Raw genomic sequence first — 21,473 nt, 5'->3', positions numbered from 1 at the left:
TGAGAGTTATTTTGTATACTTTCATGATTTTTTTTTAATTAAATTACTCATAAGACAATTATATAGATATGCTCAGAACTTTAATAAGTTTGAACTAAAAAAAAAAATACACGGAACTTACGAAATAAATCCGACGCATTATCCGATAATCTTTAAAAATCTCAAGGAAAGGAAATAGAAAGAAATCATGTTTCTAAATTTTTGTGCAATATAATATACATTAATCAATTTGAAGAGTTCTGATTTACATGTGATCAATATTTTAAATTCAAAAAATATTTTACGAAAAATTACAAAAAGAGTATTGATTTGATAATCTCTCGATAAGATTAGTCTGAAAGTTTTATTCCATCGGAAGTTAACCGTTTGTTGGAAATTTAATTCAGGCCATTAAACGCTATTGAGAACTTTTTAAATGATTTTGAATCCTATCAATAGAATCGGCACAATAACGATTTTATTAGTAGAATATTCATGCAAGGATAATAAGATCACTATTACGCAGACCCAGTGAGCATACTTCCGAACAAAAAACATACTTACGAAACAGAAAGGGCTGCATTCAGTTTTGACCACATAATTGTTAATATGTGCGAACCTCGAACCTTAATTGATTAATAATTAGTGTAATATGGTTCTTTCTTACTGAAATGAGTTTAAACATATATTAATGACCTACTGTAAAAAAACTGGATTTTTAAAGTTAAAATTAAAAAAAAAAATCTTCTAGTGTGTACGTAGACCTTAAAATCACGGTCTAATTTCTGAGCAAGGTGGAAGAGTGAGAATTGGAGCCATTTCTCTCTTCTCACTTCCACGTATTGTGACTCAGGTCACTTTTTGTACTTCATAGAATAATAAATAAAACAAAAAATAAAGTTTGATCTGCAAATTTATTTATAAAACTAAATGCAAATTCTATCCATCTAGCTACTTCTTGGTAGGCAAACAAAATTCTTGTCAATGTATTTCGTTTAAAATTTATAGAATTCTACTAAGTTGAGAGAAATCTATAAATTTGTATACAAAATGCATTCAGCTTTACAGTATCATTTGCACAGTTCAATAGATATTTTGAATCACTGTGTTTATTTAAAAATTATAATTCCGAAAATATGTTTTTAGATTCAAGAAAGTCTAAAAGAGAAACTTTATAAAAATTGCAAATACGAAAGTTTTGATGAATGCAATGTGTTTTAAGCGCATTTCGCGCTCTAAAAATTAAAAATACAAATTTATTTACTTCAAAAACTCATTTCTAAAAGTATAGTTTTTGATTCAAAATTTTAGACCACTTAGAGTGTTATAAAGTAAATACCGTTTTACAACATCAGATGGGGAGCCATTCTTTGCCGAATCGAATTCCCCTTGCAGAAGTTGAGTTACTCTCAAGATTCACATAATGAAATATTTAGCAATCCTTCCAGTATTTTGCCATTACTTAAGTTATTTTTTTAATATTTATATGTTAATCAATGTATTTATAACGTATAAACGAAGATAATTATTCGGTAACTAAATTAAAACTTTTAAATTAAGGTAGCTCTAAACGTCGAAGACCCATTTTATGCCAGGATAAACTTTTCTAAACTTCACGTTATGGGCGTTCTTTAACTTCGTTTAACTACGACATTTGCAAATGTTTTTATTGAATTTCTATTAAGAGACGACGCAGACGAAATTGGATAACAAGATTTGTTAATGTGGCTATCGACTTCTCAACCCATGGAATGGCGAAATCCATATTCTGCTAAAATTTTACACGGATATTAATCTAATAACTGAAGTGAAATCTTCAATAATTTACGGATTAAAAGTCATGATTCGTTTTAATCGGATTACTTTTATCATACCAATTCAAATGGGATAAGTTTTAAATATTCCGATTAAATATTTACTGTAAATTGAAATTGGTACTCAAATAAAATGTTTATTGAAATTAATCTTCAGATAACTAGTGTAGAACATTTAAAAACGGCAGTTTTAAAAGGAAAAATAATATTTTTTAAAAAAAAAATAATTAAGAAGTAAAGTATTAATCCCTTGAAAGGTCTGATAGATAAAACTAGAAAATGGACATTTACGAAGGAAGTTTTCTCTTTAAAGAGATTAAACATGCAAATCCTTTTAATCGCCCAAGGTTCTATTCATTCATAACAAATAAACTTAATCACTATATTTGAGTAAATTCAGTAGACCAAAAAGGTGTCATTACATACAGGATGATTAGAGGATACACAGAATAGCTTTGAATGAAATATTTTCTAACTCTGTGATACATCGCTGGGATTTTAATCCGATTTAATTTAACATGAGTATCTATGAGTTAATAACTTAGACAAAAGGAAGCTATAGGTGCTTTGGAGTCTCAGAGCTTCTTTGAATTACTTAAGTATCAGCTGATGTAGGTCTCCGCGTTATGAGGCAGGTTGATTCCCTGGAATGCAATCAGGTAAATATGGCGCTTATTTTTGTTTCATTTAGAAGAGCCCGATAGCAATGAGCGGTCAATTCTCTAAAGCACACAGCACCATACAATTTGTTTGAATAAAGGTGGTCAAGAGCACAATCGAAAAAGGAAGCACGTAACATTTTTCCTAAGTCTACTTCACGATTAGTCATAATAATAATTAAATTTGTTCAACCAAAAAAAAAACGATCTTGACGGATTTACGATCATATACTTGGAGGTTTTGTCCACTTTCAATGGATCCTTAACAAATAATTATTAAAGGAATCTTTATCTTCACAGAATCTCTTCGCTCTGTCTCTTATCAACAGACTGCAGACAAGTGATAATACGAACAGAGCATCCACCCGAAAAGAAAGGTTCGGCTTGACACCTTCAACTGCGGAGTCCTCTCACTTCATCTTGGTGTCTGTTGGAGCATCGAAAGTCATTAAGTGGGAACTTTATCTCGGCGAGTGGAAATGGGTATGTTAGGAGACAGATGAACAAAACATAATGTGAAATGGAACCTTCCTGCTAGTTGTGTGCGTGATTTCACAGAATATCCTTGATACGAACTAACCAAAAATGAGTTGTCTCCATACATTCATCAGTTACCAGAGGAATTGTTGTTACCAGTTAGCGAATTTGTGGCTCATCAAGATAGTCGTTATGAATAGTGCAATAATATAAATGTACAAAAATGCGGTTAGCACTTAAAATATCTAAATATAAAATAATAAGATAGTGAATGGCATATATAAAATGATGTTTTTGTGAATCAATAACCTATAAAAGCCAGATATAAGTTCTTGAAGTATTAATGAACAAAATGTTTATAAACTAAACTTCAAACGCCCTGTTTCATATGAAGAAAAGAATACATATGTTTTATAAATGACTAAAGTAATTTAGTCATTTATTATAATTTCAATTGTCATTGGCCAATCTTTAAAATTCTAACATGGAGTTATAAATCTAACCTAGAATCCATAAGCATCTTAAATGTATCTTAGAAAAAAAAAAAAAAAGACATGACATTTCAAAACATAAGTATCACCAGAACAGATATCAAAGAAAAAAAACAGAATGATAAACAAACCAACTTGCTCTTACAACCAGAATCATAGTTAGGATGAGCAATCAATCCAAAGAGAGCAACTTGTATCTCAATAAGAATACGCGAACAAGCGAAAACCGGCATGATCGTTGGTTCCACTCCCAATCACGCAGCAAGTCCACCTTGTATAAGGGTCTATTCACCTTAAAACAGTCGAGTATCAAATAATATCTTGTAGATGTCTCTGCAGGTGCTCAGATATAAGTCAACACGATAGTTATAAAATGAAGAGAACTAGATAAATAGAATTTAATACACAGATTTAACACCTACGCAAAATACACCTATCAAATTTTGAGTCAAATCCAAAAAGAAAAGGGAATGTCTATCGATTTGTACTTTAGAAGCATGTAAACTCGGTAACTCAAAAGCGCAATGACTTACATATATCAAATCTGATATGTGACTACAATTGTAGTTTTATGCAAAATTTTAGTTTGAATGGGAAAAAATGAGACTAAAACACAAATTTGGTTTCTAGATACTATTAACCAAATGCCAGGGATTAATCTCCAAAAAAAAAAAAAACTCGGAAAGAATGATAGGATAGATTCAATAAAATCGCTAAATTCACGCCAAAGCTTAACTTTTCGTTACTATTGTACACCGATTTCATACAAAGGCATTCTCTTTTTATTTAAGATGCATAATATTTTGCAGGTTTTGGAGACGCTATTTGTATTAGAGAATTTATTTATTTATTTTTTAGCTGCCGCTGGTTGAATTATCATTTTCACAGAGAGACAAACACAATTCAAAGCGATTTTATTTTACGGAATTATTTACGGACTTTTATTTTACGGATTTGGGAAGGAATAAATCTAGAGAACTAATTTACAATTACGAGGGTGATTTTTTATACATTATAATACCTTCTATTATTTATGGATTCGTTATTTATTAAGGATTCAGGAATGGATATTTATTATGCGGATTTTACGAATTAGTATTATTTAGGACGTATTGAAAAGGTAGTATTATTAGGACGTATTACGAATTAGTATTTATTAGGACGTATTGAAAAGATAAGTATAATTCGTAGATATAATATATCTTCTATTATATATATAATGTAATATTTTCTATTTGTGAATTTTGTATCCGAGAAAATAAGTATTTCTTCCATTTTTCACATTCATTTTGAGTAAAAAACTTTTAAGGCTCACTCTGAAACTTAAAATATAAAGCAAGAAAAATTTGATAGAATTTTTCATCAAGAAATTTTTTATCGCTCGAACATTTATTTTATCAAAAATTTTTTGTATGGTAATTTATTTAAGAAACGAGAGAAAAAAAAATGTTGAAATCCTCTTGGCAATATTGCTTTATCGATAAATTGCGCACAAATTTCTCAGTTTCGAAGACAAGAAAAAGGGCAAAATCGATAAAGAACACTACAAATTCCTTCCCTTTTTCATCTCCGTATATTTTCTTATCTGCTTTAATATCCACTTATAAAGTTAACACTTCGCATTCCCTGAAAATTCTTATGCGTTCAGGGTTCGATAATAAAAAAAATAATAATAATTTTATCCGAAATAAAAATTACGACGCATTCTTTTATTTGTTGCTCCCATTATTCAGTTCGATAAACTATCGAATTGCTATGTAGGAACCTTACTATTAACAAGGAACATAACTGGTGGAAAGGATGATACTTCAAAAGAACTTTCTCATAATTAATTATAACTGTGAGAGATGAATTTTGCTTTGGGATCACGTAAAACGACATTGTTAACTGAAGAACAAAAGACGGAGACAGTAATGGAACTCTTTGGAATTCGGTTAATTGGAACACACAGAATTCTCATGTATTTCAGATATTCCTCTAGTTCTTTGAATTTATTGTTAACATTATATTAAAATCGTGTTTTTAATTATATTTTCTTATAGTTGATTAAAAGTCAAAACTAGAAATTGTAAACATTTCTTGATGTATGTATATTTATGAATTGTTTTCAGTCGTTGAATGCATCGACAACTTCTGCCTTGTTTAATGAATATTTTCTTGCTTACCTCTTGCTTCCAATTGCAATTATTTGAAATAGCGCACAAATTGCATTAGACCAAAAACTCAAATTTATGATAATCACGTAAACGCATTGCTTCTTCGCACTAAAGCTAAAAAGAGCTTCAATCAATACATATTTTTTAACTATCGCTACTAGGGATTGCAATACCGGTATACCGGAATACCGAATATCGGTATTTTGAGCCATTTGTACAATTTTGTAATACCGGTATTCACAAGTTTAATTACCGGTTTTTCGGTATTTACTAGAAATTTTTAAAATTGTCTCCACTACATGTTCAGGGATCACCAGCATAGCAAAATGGTATACGTTTTTGTTTTTATGTCTCCCTAACGGGCGAAATTAATTAGCTAATTAATGGCTTAATTAATTGCTTAAATCTAAATTAGAGAAACATGTATTATTCTGAAAGAAGATACTGTATACATAACGACTGATGGAGCAACAGTTATGAAAAAAAAAAGTTGGAAAGTTGATTGGTAAAAATCATTAATTCAATTAGGAGTAATAGACGTATAATACCAAAAAAATAAAGAACAGAAGAATCCAAATACTTTGGATATAGAAACTTCGGATTCCAACTTTGAAGAGAGTAAGAGTGGGAGTGATAATGACAACGAAGATAACGACAATGTTGAAGAATTTGCTAATGAGAATGAAATATTAACCCATCAAGAACTGCTTCGTAAAATTTATAAAGTTCGAAAAATTGTTAAGATAATTAAACGTTCCCCTATAAAAAAAGACATTTTACTAAAATATATACTAACTGAAAATAAAACAGAATATATGTTAATATTAGATTCTAAAACACGTTGGAGCAGTTTACTCTTAATGATGGAACGATTTTAGAAACGGAGAAATCCAATCCAAAAAGCAATAATTGAATTAAACCTGTAAATTAATTTTTCAGATAGTGAATTCGACTTAATATCCAGAACTGTACCAGCTCTACTTCCAATAAAACTGACTATTGAGGCACTATGATTTAGTAGGCATTTTTATAGTAAATTTTCTTAAAATTTTTTACCCACAAACCTATCCACTTTCAAAAGAATTCGGTACAGTTATCGAAGATTATGATGATACTTATGTCGATAGTGAAAAGGAATTGCCCCATGAGCAAAAATTAGAATTTGCGATAAACAAAAAAACTTCAACGAACCAAAATACAACACAGAAATCAGCTATATCCAAAACCATCCGACGAGAAAGCGATTTATTGTAAGATGAGGGATTAGATTTTTATTAAATACTTGGAAAAAGTATATCGCGCATTGCTAACAGTACCACCAACTAGCGTAGATACCGAAAGAGTATTTTCGACAGCTGGTAATTTTTACACAAAATTACTTTTCAGGCTTAATGACAGTACAATGGATGCATTATATTTTTTAAGATTATTTTTTAAAAATTTGTAATAGCATCACAGACTGAAGAGAGTTTTTTTGCGTGTGTGTGTAATTAAATAAATAAGATGTTCCTTTACTTTTTTGTGATTCTTTATATACTGTTATAATTTATAGGTTACAAATGAATTTTTTGTCATATTTACACTCTGTAATAAAACTGGCAAATAAAACAAAGAAACACCTGTGTGTTTCTTTCTTTTTCTAAAATTTCTAATACCGGTATTAAAACCGGTATCCCGTTATTAAGATCTAAAAAATACCGAACACCGATATTGAAATTTTGGTCCGGTATTGCAATTCCTAATCGCTACAGTAAAAATAAATAAATAGGCAAAAAATAATTTACAAAAAATGATGTGTATGAACATTTCCGTCCTAGTTTAATGTTTTTGTACACTCTTCGGCGTTTTTAAGTGCCACTTAGAAACACAAGTGCCATCAAAGATCTATCTATGCTTTCGAAACGAAATGATTATCCTTTTATGAGGTGACGAGCAGACGCGTGATCATAGCGCATCGATCCGAACAGTGCCAGCCAGTTTGTAAGTTCTAGCGGGTAACTCCACAGGTATACCTACTTTGGTCTTCGGAAAAGAAGATGTCCGTCCGGCGATCAGAGAACTGCGATGCGCCTGGATTCAACGCCACATTGTCTTGGCTCATCTCCAGCACTTGTTACTCGCTTAAAACATTTCACGGTATGTTGCAAGCTTAATTTGAAATGGTTGCTACATTGGGCTTGGATTCTAGGTATGGTAATGGTCTAATAGGTATTGGTGAAACTTCAACGGTTCTTCAGCTTCATGTTCACCAGTGTGCTACTAAACATTGCCTGGACCGGGCACAATTAAGGTAATATGTACACTTAAGTTAGATAGCTTTTAATTGAGGGATGAGAAATTTATCTTATGACACAAACAATAATAAAAAATATAATCTAATTGCAGAGTAAAGCAATAAAAACTTCTTGGAGACCAGCAAGCGATTCTGATCCATTCGATTTCAAAAAATGACTGCAAATAAATTCTGACCCATATTTTGATTAGTTAAATCCTTTATTTTTCAATTCAATCCATGCCAATTGCATTGCGTTTAATAAAAACAGTTTTTTAAAACACGTTTCGAATTTTATATTGAAATTTAAAAAACCCTATTTCAATCCTTTTCAACTTTCTAGTTTTTAATTTGCAATTCATTCACTTAGGATTATTGAATATTCTTAAAAAAATTTTTTTTAATGACTATACTCTACTGCCACGACTGTAGAATTGAATTTTAAGTCAACTACAAAAAGCCTCAAAGGTTTTTATCGTTAAAAATTACGTTACGAAATGCCATCTTCACGAACTCGATGCACGTAGATAACTTGATACATTTATTTTTCAAACAATTCCATTAAAAAAAAATCGCTTATTTTTCGGAATAATTGCAGGCCTACAGTTTCGTGGGAAAATATACCGAATGATGATCGTTATTGGCTAAATGTTCTGCCACAGCTGTGCAAAGAAAATTTAGAAATCAGAAATACATGCTTCCTTATCCAAGTCAATTGAAAAATCTGAAAAATCCTAATAAAACTGCTGAAATCCAAAAGGAATAAAATCTATAAATTTTTATTCATTTTATTTTGTTATATCCATTTAAAAGTTAAAAATATTTAAAATGTACATAAAAATTAATGAATAATCTGAAATGATATAAATAGCTATCCCCCCCCATGCTGAAGGCAAGGCAAACAGCTATCAATAAGTAAAGAATAAATAGATAAATATTGACAAAGAAAGCACAACGTAACCGGTCTGTCTCAAGGCTTTTGTCTGCTCTTTTAAGTGCCACTTTAATAAAAGCACCTTCAAATATCTCTCGCTGCTTTCCCAACAATGAAATAACTCTCGTTTTATCAGGTGGCCAGCAGCAAGTGATAATGACACATTGATCCAAACAGAACGGGCCAGTTCGTCACTTTCAGCCCGTCCAGCCATATCTCTCTCGGTCATTTACGCCATCAATGACCTTTTGGATGGGAAGATATCTTGACCGGTGGAATGAGGAACGCCAGAGGACGGCAATGTGACCGGACACGACGTCAAATGGCCCATTTCAAGTAGTTGTGACGCGCAAATACATCTAATGCGATTTGCGGTGTTGGACAGGCTTTATTTTAAAGTGATTGCTCCTTTGGGTTTGGATTGGGGGTTGTAGATACAATAATGGGGTGATTGGGCAATGTCTGTGGCTTTAACGGTTATGTAGCTTCATGTGTGAGCTCAGCCGTGTGCTGTTAAATGTTGTCTCTATATGGAAGGGTTGGTTTTATTATCCCGTAACTTAATGAAGGGAAAATAATCAAATTCGATTAAAATAGAGGTAATTTTGAACTGATGGGAGGAAAAATAACGTTAAAAATAAAAGAAGAGTCTACAGTAATTTCATAGCAAAATAAAGCAATTAAACTTCTGTTGCAAATCAGCACTCAATAGTCAACAATCGATTTCAAAAAGAAAAAAAAATCTAAATAAAACGATAATTTGACTGTTTTTTTTTTTTCATTCAAATTACAAAAGTCATATCAAATGACTGATAAATAGTAAAATAAAAGTTGTGATCTAACATTATGAATCAGAATCATATGTTAAGCATAAATTTTAATATATTTTTAATATTATCAGCCCTTTATTTATCCAGTCTTCTGTTTCATTTTTTATTCCATTTCGGTTTAGCAATATTTCCTTACAGGTACTGATTTTCATTTTAATCAAATACATCAAAATTGGACGTGCATTTGAAGTTTCGGTGAAAATTCAGTGATAAATTATTTTTCCCATCACTTATTCAGATCTTTCAATAATTCTATATTTTCTAAAAACTATTTTATTTCAGTAACATCCATTGAGAGTACTGATGCCCTCGTATGAAATCATAAAACAAAAGTTTTTGCAGATATTGATTAGCAATAAGTAATTTAGTAATCAAAAATATGATGTGAAAATTCATTCCTGAAATACTTTAAGCTTAAAAACTGCTGACTTAAAACAATCGAAGAGAAATTTTACTAAGCGAATAGAGTTTATGAAAATGCTTAGAATATTAAAAATTATTCATAACTTCATCGAATGAGGGAAGACAAGTGATTTTAACGTAATATTGAAAAATAGTAGATTCCTCACGCTCAGAATGAGATAAAATTCAATCTCAATAGCATTATATAGAAATCATTCAACTTATAGGAAATCTTACATTTCATCATTTAATGTTCATGTCATTTCATTACATTGTTTAATCACCATTTAGCATATTGACACTGCCATCTTGACATCCGTTGCCGATAGAAGGGCAACAGACAACCAGATTTATATCGAATGCAATTTTCAGTTGACATTTAGCATTTTGAGGAACGAAATGAATAATATTGGAATATTATTCTTCAATTTCCAAGACTTGCTCATTACTTCACTCAAATGAGCAAAAACTAGAAATAACGATTATCTTACTATCTAAACTAATCTATTTAATCCCAAAACAACATCTTATCTTTCACAAATGCAATTAGAATTAAAAAAAAGCAAAAACAGCCATGCATTATCTTCCTTTCCAAAAAATACATGCTTTGTTTCGTCTAAGAATTCTGCATAACAATTCGATAGTTTATCGACATGAATACTCGAAGTGATAATAAAAAATAAATTTAAAAAAATGTATGTGCCTCGTTATTTGTGTGTCAGATAAAATCTGTCCCCATTCCTTGTTGAACGCCAAACAGATTAGGACTTTCAGGGAATATATTGTCTTAGCACTACAAGTGGATGTTAAAGCAAATAAGTAGATCTACGAAGAAAAGAGAGAGCCGTGCGCTTATTTAATGCATTGCAGTTCTTTATTGATTCCTCTCTTTTCCGAGCTCTCGAAGCTAAGAAATTTGCGCGCGGGATGTCGATAAATCAATAATGCCAATAAGGTTTGGACAATTTTCTCTCCAATTTCTTAAATAAATAAAGGTACAATAGGTATCTTGAGGGAAAGCGAAGTGTACAAATTTTCATCTTGAAGAATTGCTTGAAAATTTTATTAGAATGCATTTTTTTTTTTTTTTCAGATTCAGTGTTAAAAGGCTTTTAGAACAAATGCACATGGAAAAAAATTCCCGTCTGCAGATATAAATTCCATTTTTTTCGCAGATACAAGAAATGCCCCTTCTATCCCCTATCCTCACTTTAATTTCATAAAATCTGGAACAATGAGGATGAAAGAGAACACAACTGATAAGAATTGGGTCGATGGTAGAGATTAAAGCTGAAACTTAAAATTAATTTTTAAGAGACCGCTCACTTAAAGTGAAGAGGCAACCATTCACCTAATTCAAATTGTATTTCTGTGTCCATTAATAAAGGAGATAAAACTAATATATATATATATATATATATATATATATATATATATATATATTTTCATAGGGAAATAAAAATTTGAATCCCTCCTCTTATCCTAACACCATGTACAAACTGGGCCGAGATTCTCACCATCCCTGTAAAATATTTCTCACCCATTCAAAATTACATGCTAATGTGAATATATATACTCTGTAGCATATGCATACGCACATAACAATGTGTTTTTTGAAAGATGGCTGATTTCTATTAGGAACCCCTCAAAAACAGAAAATTGTAAAATTGTAACCGCACTTCCACGAGTACAAGAAAGCGTGTTGTAACGGTGAATTTATTTTGTTTCCAGAATAATGCATGTTACATATTATTCTTGATTAAAAAATAACAAGCATGTTCGGAATTATATTTATCTGTGATTATTGTAATTCTAGAATGTAACAAATTAAGCATTGAAAATTCCATATGTGATATTCGCCTCTAAATTTTATATTTTTAAAAAATGGGGGGGAGGGCAAAACTCGTGTATATAATTAATTGACTGACTATCTAAACTTCATCTGGATTTGAAAAAAAGATTATTACTCTTTCGTATGCGAAGTTTCATATAGAGAAATGACTACCAATCGTCAAAAAAGTCGAACTCAGATTTAAGGTAATCCCCACCTTCCAGACTTCCCCTGTGTTCGAAATCACATTTTTGGAAAGGGTCGGTCGGTCTGTCCGTCTATTTGTCATATAGATAACTCAATAACGTTTGAACTTTATTATATTTTTTCAAAAACACGACATTCGAAGATACTTCACATTTTGAGCAAAATTCATGCCGAGGAAGTCTGTCTGTTCGAATATAATTGAACACGATATTTACAAAAGGAAGACGGATAGGATGGATACAATTCGGTACACAGATTTATCATCTATAGTGTCACCTATTCCATTTTGAGTCAAATCAAATGAGGGGTTGAATGTCTGTCCATCTGCACTTTCAGAAGCAAAGTAAATGAATTAAAAAAAGCAATGATTTAAATATATCAAATTTGGGATGTGATTTTGAGGCTGCAGTTGTTTGGTTTCCAAAAATGGTAACTTCAGAACTGTCCTATTTTGGTTTTCATCTATTCGCCAAAAAGGAGTCTAAAACACACATACTCCATCGCTAGAGAGTGTGCGAGAACCATTGTGGGAGATCCTTTCCGCAGGTTCTTAAACCCAATAAGACGGAATGAATAAAATTTAGTATTTAATTTTATCATCCAAATGGAAAACCTATGTAAAAATGTGAATTAAATCCATCCAATGTTTTATGTGTGTGCATTCATGTAATAAGTGGGCACACATATTAAAATCATAACAACCTAGAATAATGAAATGGTAAAGATCTGTAACACATTTTGGGCACTATCTGTCAAAAGAACGATGCACAAAATGCATGTTCTGTTTTCGCTATTTTATTATAAAAAGCACGGAGGGGGAAGGGAATGACCTTAAGTTGGTGCAGAGAAGCGGTCCGCCTCAGTATATTCGACTGTTGCATCCCTCGAAGTCTGGAGGCAATCGCGATAATACTCTTGGTGGATGTGAACTGTTACAAAAATGGTACAACTCGTGCGGTAAGGGTGCTGTTACCTGATTCGCAAACTCATTACTAATAATGGGATTTGCCCTCTTAAAGGAAGATTTTTTGTTTGGGCCGCTCTTAATAGTGGCTATTAAACAGAACAAACGTTGGCTATCCGTTTCAGAGGGACAAAAAATAATAAAAGATTTTAAAAAAAGACTTTCTACTTTCAAGCGACCACCCCTATTCAAACTAAATAATGAAATTATTAAAATGTTTGACTCTCGCCAGTACCTAGAGGAATATAGATAATCAACTAACATGTTATGTACTTAATTTATGTACTGTCAAATAATTTTCATCATTTAACTTGGCCAAAAATGTGGCACCGTTATTCACTTATTAAAAGTGCCTCTTCTACATTTTTTAGGATAGTTAACTGAACAACACATTTCTAAATTGCCGTTCGTTACAGACATTCTCTTGACAAATTCTGCTTCGCGTAATGGTGAATAAGCATTTTGCTGGAATTCAATATCAGATGCATATTCTTTCCCAATGTCGGTACTTATTTTTCTTTCAAATCTTTCAAGCACATTATTTTAATTAAAAACTTACGCAATATTTTTATATGTTTAAATCAAAGACGGCCTGCGCATGCGTAAAGGTAAGTTTGCACGGAACACACAGCTTAGCATTTGGAAACACAATACACTTGCTAATAGACTAAAAAAAAAGAAAAGCCGGATGGCATTTTTTTATACTTTCAGGACTTTTATTTCTTTCCTAAGAAGTTGAATTAAGAAATGTGTGTGAATATCTTTCTTATTTTAAGTTACTAAATTTCTCTAAAAGGCTAAAGAAAGAAAATGAAACTCGGAGATGAAGTATTAAATTAAAACTTGATAGCATGAGTCCTGTGGAATTCTCAGTCTTTAGGCATTTCTATTGATCCATATTTTAAAAGAATGTCAAGAAAAAAAGTCTGCAGTAAAATCGATTTTCACACTTTTTTTTTTCTCACTCTGTGCAAATCAAAGAACTTCATTTTTTCCATTTTTTTTAATCGCTTTGGTGTGGATTACAATTTCGATATTTGCGAGTTCTTAAATTGATTTTTTCTTTTCGACTTTTTGTCGTAAGCAATTCTTCTAAATTCCCAACATTGTTTTTTTTTTTTTTTTTGTTTTAGATTTAAAGAATGTATCTTATTGTTTAAAATTAAATATAAGGGCTGATCGCCGATAATCTGACGCTTAAGAAAAATAATGAAATAAGTATGAATTAGAAAGATTGTGTCATTCTTTTTACTTAATTTCATGAATTAGATTTTTATAATTAACATTTGATTCATTGAAATCATGATTTTCTTCCAGCTTATTTCACATGTAGAACTAAGATAATTTACAAACACCTGAATTATTACTTCCACATATGCTATAATACTATTTTGACGTAAAATCTCCCTAAATGTAATTGGAATACAGATTACATTAAAAATATATAAGTATATTTTGAATAATTTTCATATGACATCAAACTTTCACAATTCACGTTAAATAATATTTTACTTACAATCTTGGCCTATCTTGATGAAATTCTATGGGCAAGCAGTTGGGACTAAAAGGTAGAACACATTTCTCTCCATCCTCACCGGATCTCACCCCGACAGATTTCTTTAAAATGCACACCTGAAAAAAAATATTTATTGTACAGAACAAATTTCAATTACGATTTCAGAAAATTTGAAAGAAAATAAAAGCGCATGAATTCATTTCAAAGTAATGTGTTTAGTGGCGTTTGTCATTCTAAAAGTTGTGTCTAGACATTCACAAACTCAATATTTAGATTACTTCGAATAATGGGCAGATATTAACATTAGCATTTACTGATCTGTGTGGTGTAACTTTTAAGAATGTTGATAATTGTTTATGCAATATTCACTGTGTGTCCATATTAGTGAAACATTTCATCTGATTCGTTCAACAAAAGTCGGCAATCTCAGGCCCCAGAATACCTTAAATGAGTAAATTATAGGTGTGTAGCAAAATGAAATATTAAATCTAAGTAAAAGAAACCCCTCAAAATCTAAATATTTAATACAGTAAGGAAAACCAATAAATCAGCTCAAGCCGCAGGTCCCACTTCACCAGTGGTTGTTTGCTGCGAAAGGAGACTGCCGACGGTCGATCACCTAAAGGTTAGGCTTACGTCTTGGAACAGAAAGTTCCAAGACGTAAGCCTAACCTTTCTTGTATTTAAAATAAATACTCATTTTTAAGTAAATGATATTCAACGGGAGGACAGGCAGAATAAATGCTGAAATTAAAAGGTAAAAACTTAAATGATTGGCAATAAAAACGTTTTTGTAAACACTGTTTTAAAAACATTATCTTGGTTTTCCTCTCCATTTGTGAAATTTTAATGATCCAAACATTGTTTTAAGGATTTTTTAAAATAAGAAATGTTTTGAAAAATTTAAAGAAAACCGAAATAAATTTTCATTTATAAATTGCGAAAACTAGATATATCTGCAAAATGAATGCTGAAACTACTACAAAAATTTCTTGATCTTAATGTTTGTAACTTTTTATGCAGTACCTATGTTTGATATAGAGTGCATTCTAGTAGTTTGCAATGATTGGTTTTATTTCACGCTACTTCTACCAATATAAATGACTTAAAATTTAACGTTTCATTGTACATAGCTTTTAAATAAAATAGTTCCATCCGTGAAAAATCTTAAATTTTTTTTTTAATGGAAAGAAAGAAAAAAGATATTTTATATGAAATTTGGCAAAAGTATAAATATATATTTGACGTTTGAAACGAATTTCTTTTCGGCATTAGATCATTAGTAGTTTTTTTAAGGAACTGTCATTCTGAATGAAATCAAATGACACCAATAAATGAGCTTCACCCCATGTTATTATTTGTTTTTAAAAAAGCATATACTGAAAATGGATGTTAATAAATTCAACAAATCCAATGTAGAATGCTTCTTCTATTATAAAGAATCTTTTTTTTTAACCGTCCTAAATTTATTGAACTATCAAGCGTTTATAGAGGTCAATATTTTAACAGAGTTATTTCAAATTCCTTTCCTGAATATGAATAAAAAAGTAGCCACAGAAAAAAAAAGTTGAATAAAAAAATATATGGTCTGCATTTCAAAAGTCAATTCTGCTATTTTGAAATGGCCCTCAATAAAATCTATACATAAAAACGCTCGATGAGTTATATTCAGCAACAAATTTAATAGCAATATTAAAAAAAAAAAAAAGTGAGAGAGGGAAAAAGAAGTGGGGAAAAAAGTAGAGAATGATAGAAAAAAAAAAAAAAGGGAAAAGGTCATAAAACATTTCTCAAAACTTCCAAACTTTCTTCCCTGTCAAAAAACGGATAGAAATGGCTTTTAAAATCGCCTCCTCTAACTCCACTTCCCTCCTAGCTTGCGAGTGGCGTAAATTTCGGGCCCGGACCGACTGTACCCATCACAGTCTCCCCCCTTTACGTTTTACGGCTGACTGCTTCCTTACCAGGCAATTAATTGTGGCCGTATCAGCAGCACAAGCGCCCGTTAGAAGCAGGAGCAGTGCCTTTCAACTTCACTCGCTCGTTTCAAAATGGCATCCTTAAAATTCGGCCGCTGGAGTTTGAGCGAAACGAGGAAATGGATTTCTTTGCTCCGGAGGATTTATAATTCGGTTTTCTTTTCACGAGAGAAATGAACGGAAGTGTTTGTGAAGATTTTAATTTCGAATCGACTTGGCTTTCCATTGAACCGGTTCCATTGAGTCGGTTCTATTATTCCATTAATAAGCATTCAAAGAATTCTAAGTTGGGAGGGAATTTTTGTTCATGAAAATTTCGACAGGCTTCATAAAGAATCGTCGAAAATTTCGGATTGAATATCTTGCTCATATAAGTTATATATGAACCTATTTTACTTCGTATATCAGATTTTTAAATATATATAAAAAAAAAATTAAAAATACGTTATGCTTCAGAAAAAAAATGCAATATATCTATAAAATTTTGAATTGTGTGTGTGTGTGTGTTTTTAATGTTTTGCAACGGATTTAAGATTTAAACTGTTTTCCAGATTTAAAAAAATATTTATAATTCTCCTCTTATAGTGGTATTTAATAATACTTTCAATTATCTAATTATTCTTATTTGCCTGCTAATAATCCTTTTAATGATAACTCTCAAACAAAACAAAATGAAACACTTATTTTATGAAAACTTGTTAACAGAATTCTGTTGAAGTTCAGACATACAACGGGACTAGTAAGCATTTTCCCTTACTCTAAGATATTTATTCTTTAAAATAACCAACAGTTTTATTTATCTCTTAAATGTTTTGCTTTTTTCATATCTAATTACAATAAATGGGATCTAAGATTTCGGGAATGAGCTGTTCTATTGGTTCTAAGAATGAATAGAATACTAGAGGTATTTGTGGGAGTTTCGTATCGAATATTTAAATAATTTCATTTCAGGTCATAATTTTGAGAGACAGTAATGTTATGCTCTTGTGGTCTCTTGCCACCGGGGCTCGTGCTAAATTTATGAACCTCCAAAAATGAGTTGGCGGTGAATTCTTACTTATGATATATTGGTTCGACTTCTCTTGAGTTCATGAAGCGCAGCTCAAAAGTTAAAGTGAAAAAGAAGTTCGAGTGATTAGAAAAAAAATATATTAATAAAAAGCGAATTAACTGATATTTATATTATATATATATATATATATATATATATATATATATATATATATATATAATCCTTTGAAGAATAAGGAGTGGAATTCTTTGACATTTTTTATACTCCGTGACTAATTTAAATAGTCCGATTGTTGTCTGTTATAAAGATTTCCTCTTATATATCATGACGGGCACGGTGCAGCATACCAAATAAGAATTTCAAAAAGCAAGGAAAAACAATTCGTGAGAAAGTATTTGGAACTTATACTGTTTTAGAAAGGAAACTGCTGATAAAGCATTTTGTTTTTGTGGGAAAGTAGTAGCCAGAACAATTCAAAACTTAAATTTATAGTGAAATCGGAGTGGTTAGGAATTTTTTTTTTGAACATCGATTAATTATATATATAATGTTAGGGAAAAGCTTTTGGTACTATGGAGTCCAAAAAGAAATTTGCAGTCGTTTAAAATTAGTCATAATTTCGTTTTTTGATAAATGACTTGATTGATTAAGATGAAATTTGAATACGATTTTCGATATTATTTTAGCACGTCTGAGCCTTAGTCATTAGAAAGAAATAAGATGCAGCTTGGTCGCTAAAAATATGACATAAAGGGAAACGGAAAATCAAGTTCGCGTTTTTTAACAGTTCAGAAAAACGATTACCCATTTCGAGAGAGGCGCTGAATCCAAAACTTTACAAGATATGTTAGGGCATCAACTGTAAGTGTAAGACAGTTTCAGTTACAACTATCGCAGCCAAATACCATTGATTTCCAAACGCTTGCCAATTTCTTTTATTACATAATTGATTTTATCCATTTTTAGCAGCCCTTCTTATTCAACATCAAAAAAAAAAGTCAATTTTTCTTTTATTTCTGTTATTGGGGTTCATAATACTAATGTATAATAACGCTAAAATATATTTTAATGGAAAATATTGGAAGAGGAGAAGGAAAACCAGCAGCCTGAGAAAGTCGAAGTATTATTAACTACATGCTGGCGAAACCAGTTCCTGCTGACTGTCGCATCAGAAGGCAAATGCGCATTTCGTAAATGTATGGAACTTCGTCCAAGAAACAAACAGTTACTAACATTTTTTAAGGAAATCCAGATCAAATTCATCCAACAAGAAAAGCTAGCATTAAATCTTAGGCTGCATAAGATGGAAGCGAATATTGACAACATTTCACAGCAATTCCTTCATGCATCGCATTTCTTGGTGTTTTGCAATTCCCCCACAAACCTTATCTTCCACTTGGGAGAGTTAAGCCCAGAGTCTTAGAAGTGTCCGTTTCATTAAAAGACCCGTCTTCTAATAAACTTCCAGCGGCAGCAGAAAGAAGAAGAGGCGCAAACAGACAAAGAGTTAAAGGAAATTTCCCATTCACGCCCGGGTGCCCGCGGATTGGGGAAACAACAAGACCCGTTCCCTTTTACCCTAGGGAAATAAGCCTTTAAATATAGGGTAATTGTTCTCCCCGAAGCTGGCCTGACTTTATTGCTCTGTTTACGTCTTTTTGTTTGCTTTCAACAGGGTTTCACATTTCTGTGCCATTCTGCCCTGGTTTAGAATTTATTGAGTCATTCCACCGGCAGTTTAATTGTCGGGCGCTTTTCTGCCCAAAATATGACGTGAATGCTAAATGAGGAAATGAAACGGGTCGCCTGGTGGAAGGATCTGTTGAATTCTTGTCATGAATGATGCCAGATAATTTAATTCGGAATTCATTTATCGCACGCGCCAAGTGACGGAAAAAGCATTTTAATCGAAAACAATTTGAATTCAAATGTTTTGATGCCTTATCAGACACCCCCCCCCCCCTTCCTCAAGTGTATCCCATTCATTTTTGGAATTAAGTCTGTCAGCAAGAAAATTCACAGACGAAAAGATCATTGGGTTTTTCGATGAATGCATCTAGCGGTACAGCCATATGCCAAGACCTTCGGCATGTAGTTGAATCACAAAAATTGCAGATCTGCATCCGATTTAAACACATCAAATGATTATCCATCATCTTATTTATGCTTATGAATAAGATAATCAATAACAATATTAATAAAGGCATCTGAATAAAAGAATCTGAATCTAAATAATAAAATTCTCCCCTCATTTTTTTCATATAATAATTATATGGCACACTTTGTGGTCCACAGTAAAGTGAAGGAAATCATTTTGGATGTCTTCTATAATTTTGTTTATATTGAAAAGTTAATACAAGTCTGAAATACTGGTGAAAAGGTTACATATCAAGTTTCACTCATCTAGACCGTTGCCTTCTCAAATGAAAGCATTCATATATCCCGATATCGTTGATCACTTAACATGTAAGACCGACAAGCGGTCAGTCCTTCCACTGGTTGAGTCATACTTTGGTACTGGTTTAGAAGTCTGATTTCATCCATCTAGCTGTTTCGATCTCGAGCTGCCAACTGGCATGCTCTTAGGAACAGGAAGAATTCCCAACGATGTATTTTATCCTAAATCGAATGGAAATCTACAAACTTGGTTCTAAAACAAAAAACCAATATGCCGATTTTCTCAGCTGTATCTCACTGCGTTTCTGAGTGATCGCCTTCACAAAGAGACATTCCAGGAATAATAATTTGTGTTTCTTGATCTGTTCATTCAAATCTCAAAGTGGAAGACCTTGAAGATTACGATGCTTTCTTTGCATGCTTTGTGTAGGTAAAAATGGTTACAAATAAAAGATCTCATTTCTCCGACTTTTGCAACAACTGTAGAGCCCTTTAAAGGAAAACGTTTACATTTTTTCATCCATCCCACTTACTTGTTCGACGAATTTTATATTCTAGCCAATATTCATTTAAATCATGATTTGTTTGATGATTCGTTAAAAAAATATTTACATTTTTATATGACTTTTTTTTGTGAGACCGAAATAAATTTTTGAGTAATTTAGACAATTTTCTTTTTGGGAAAAAAAAAAAAAAAATGAACTGAAATCTGAACGAATCTCCAGACAGTGTTCGATCAATAAAGCTCTTTTTAAAGTCTATATTATACGTATATAAGAAATTCGGGTAATGTACAGACTAGGAATAGTGTGGCGCTTTCTACTACAACGCTTATTGGTGAAAAATACAAAATAATATTCTTTCAAACAATCTTTCTTGGTTTATTAAAAAGTAGATTATTTTACTTTAATGACATATCAACTCTTTAAATTTTAATTAATGATTTATTATAATAAACGTTTATTTATGAACCAAAAACTACACTAAACAGTCATTAAAATGTAACTAAATTTAAAAATAAGTAACTGAATGCCATAATTAAGAATATTTTTGCTTCAAAAGTCATTCAATTTCTTACATATTAGTACCAAAAACTAAACAAAATAGGATTATAACCAGAAATTGTATCGTTCAGCTTCTTTACTCAATAGATTCATTAATCCCATTCATTTATATTTGAATAAATAATCTAATGTAGAAGATTCATTTCTCTCCAGCCGTTCTTTTTTGCAGAAGAGCTATTTACTGCCGCATTAAGCGATCAATACCTCCGCGGATGTTCTTCCAATTTATCTCTCATGGTCTAGGCCTCGAAATTCGTTTAAGCAATAAGCCGCTCTTCTCATTATACGCTGAAATCCCAAATTTCATCTGAGTGACTCGTTATTTTATTCACATGAATTGTTCTGCTACGGAGCAGATTGTCCAGCCAAATACCAAATGAGCGAAATTATTGGTTATTTGGATTAAACTAACTACTTCACTTTAAAGAGTTGTGTGGAAGCTTCGAAGTGGCTAGTATTTAAAGAAAATAAACCGTATTTTAAAATACT

At 31.5% G+C, this 21,473-nt stretch overlaps 1 protein-coding gene across 1 annotated transcript in view; it reads right to left on the bottom strand.

Moving 5' to 3' along the window:
- Positions 1 to 21,473, bottom strand: part of LOC129957531 (alpha-2Da adrenergic receptor-like) — a 297,241-nt gene that overhangs the window by 137,081 nt on the left and 138,687 nt on the right. Inside the window, exon 2 of the mRNA XM_056069880.1 lies at positions 14,533 to 14,648. The gene's annotated coding sequence lies outside the window, so the exon portion shown is untranslated. The remainder of the gene's footprint in view (positions 1 to 14,532; positions 14,649 to 21,473) is intronic.

Source organism: Argiope bruennichi, chromosome 11 (assembly GCF_947563725.1).
Source record: "Argiope bruennichi chromosome 11, qqArgBrue1.1, whole genome shotgun sequence".
NCBI lineage: Eukaryota > Metazoa > Arthropoda > Arachnida > Araneae > Araneidae > Argiope > Argiope bruennichi.
Note: the sequence above shows the minus strand (reverse complement) of the source record. Positions and strands in the feature narration are given on the sequence as shown.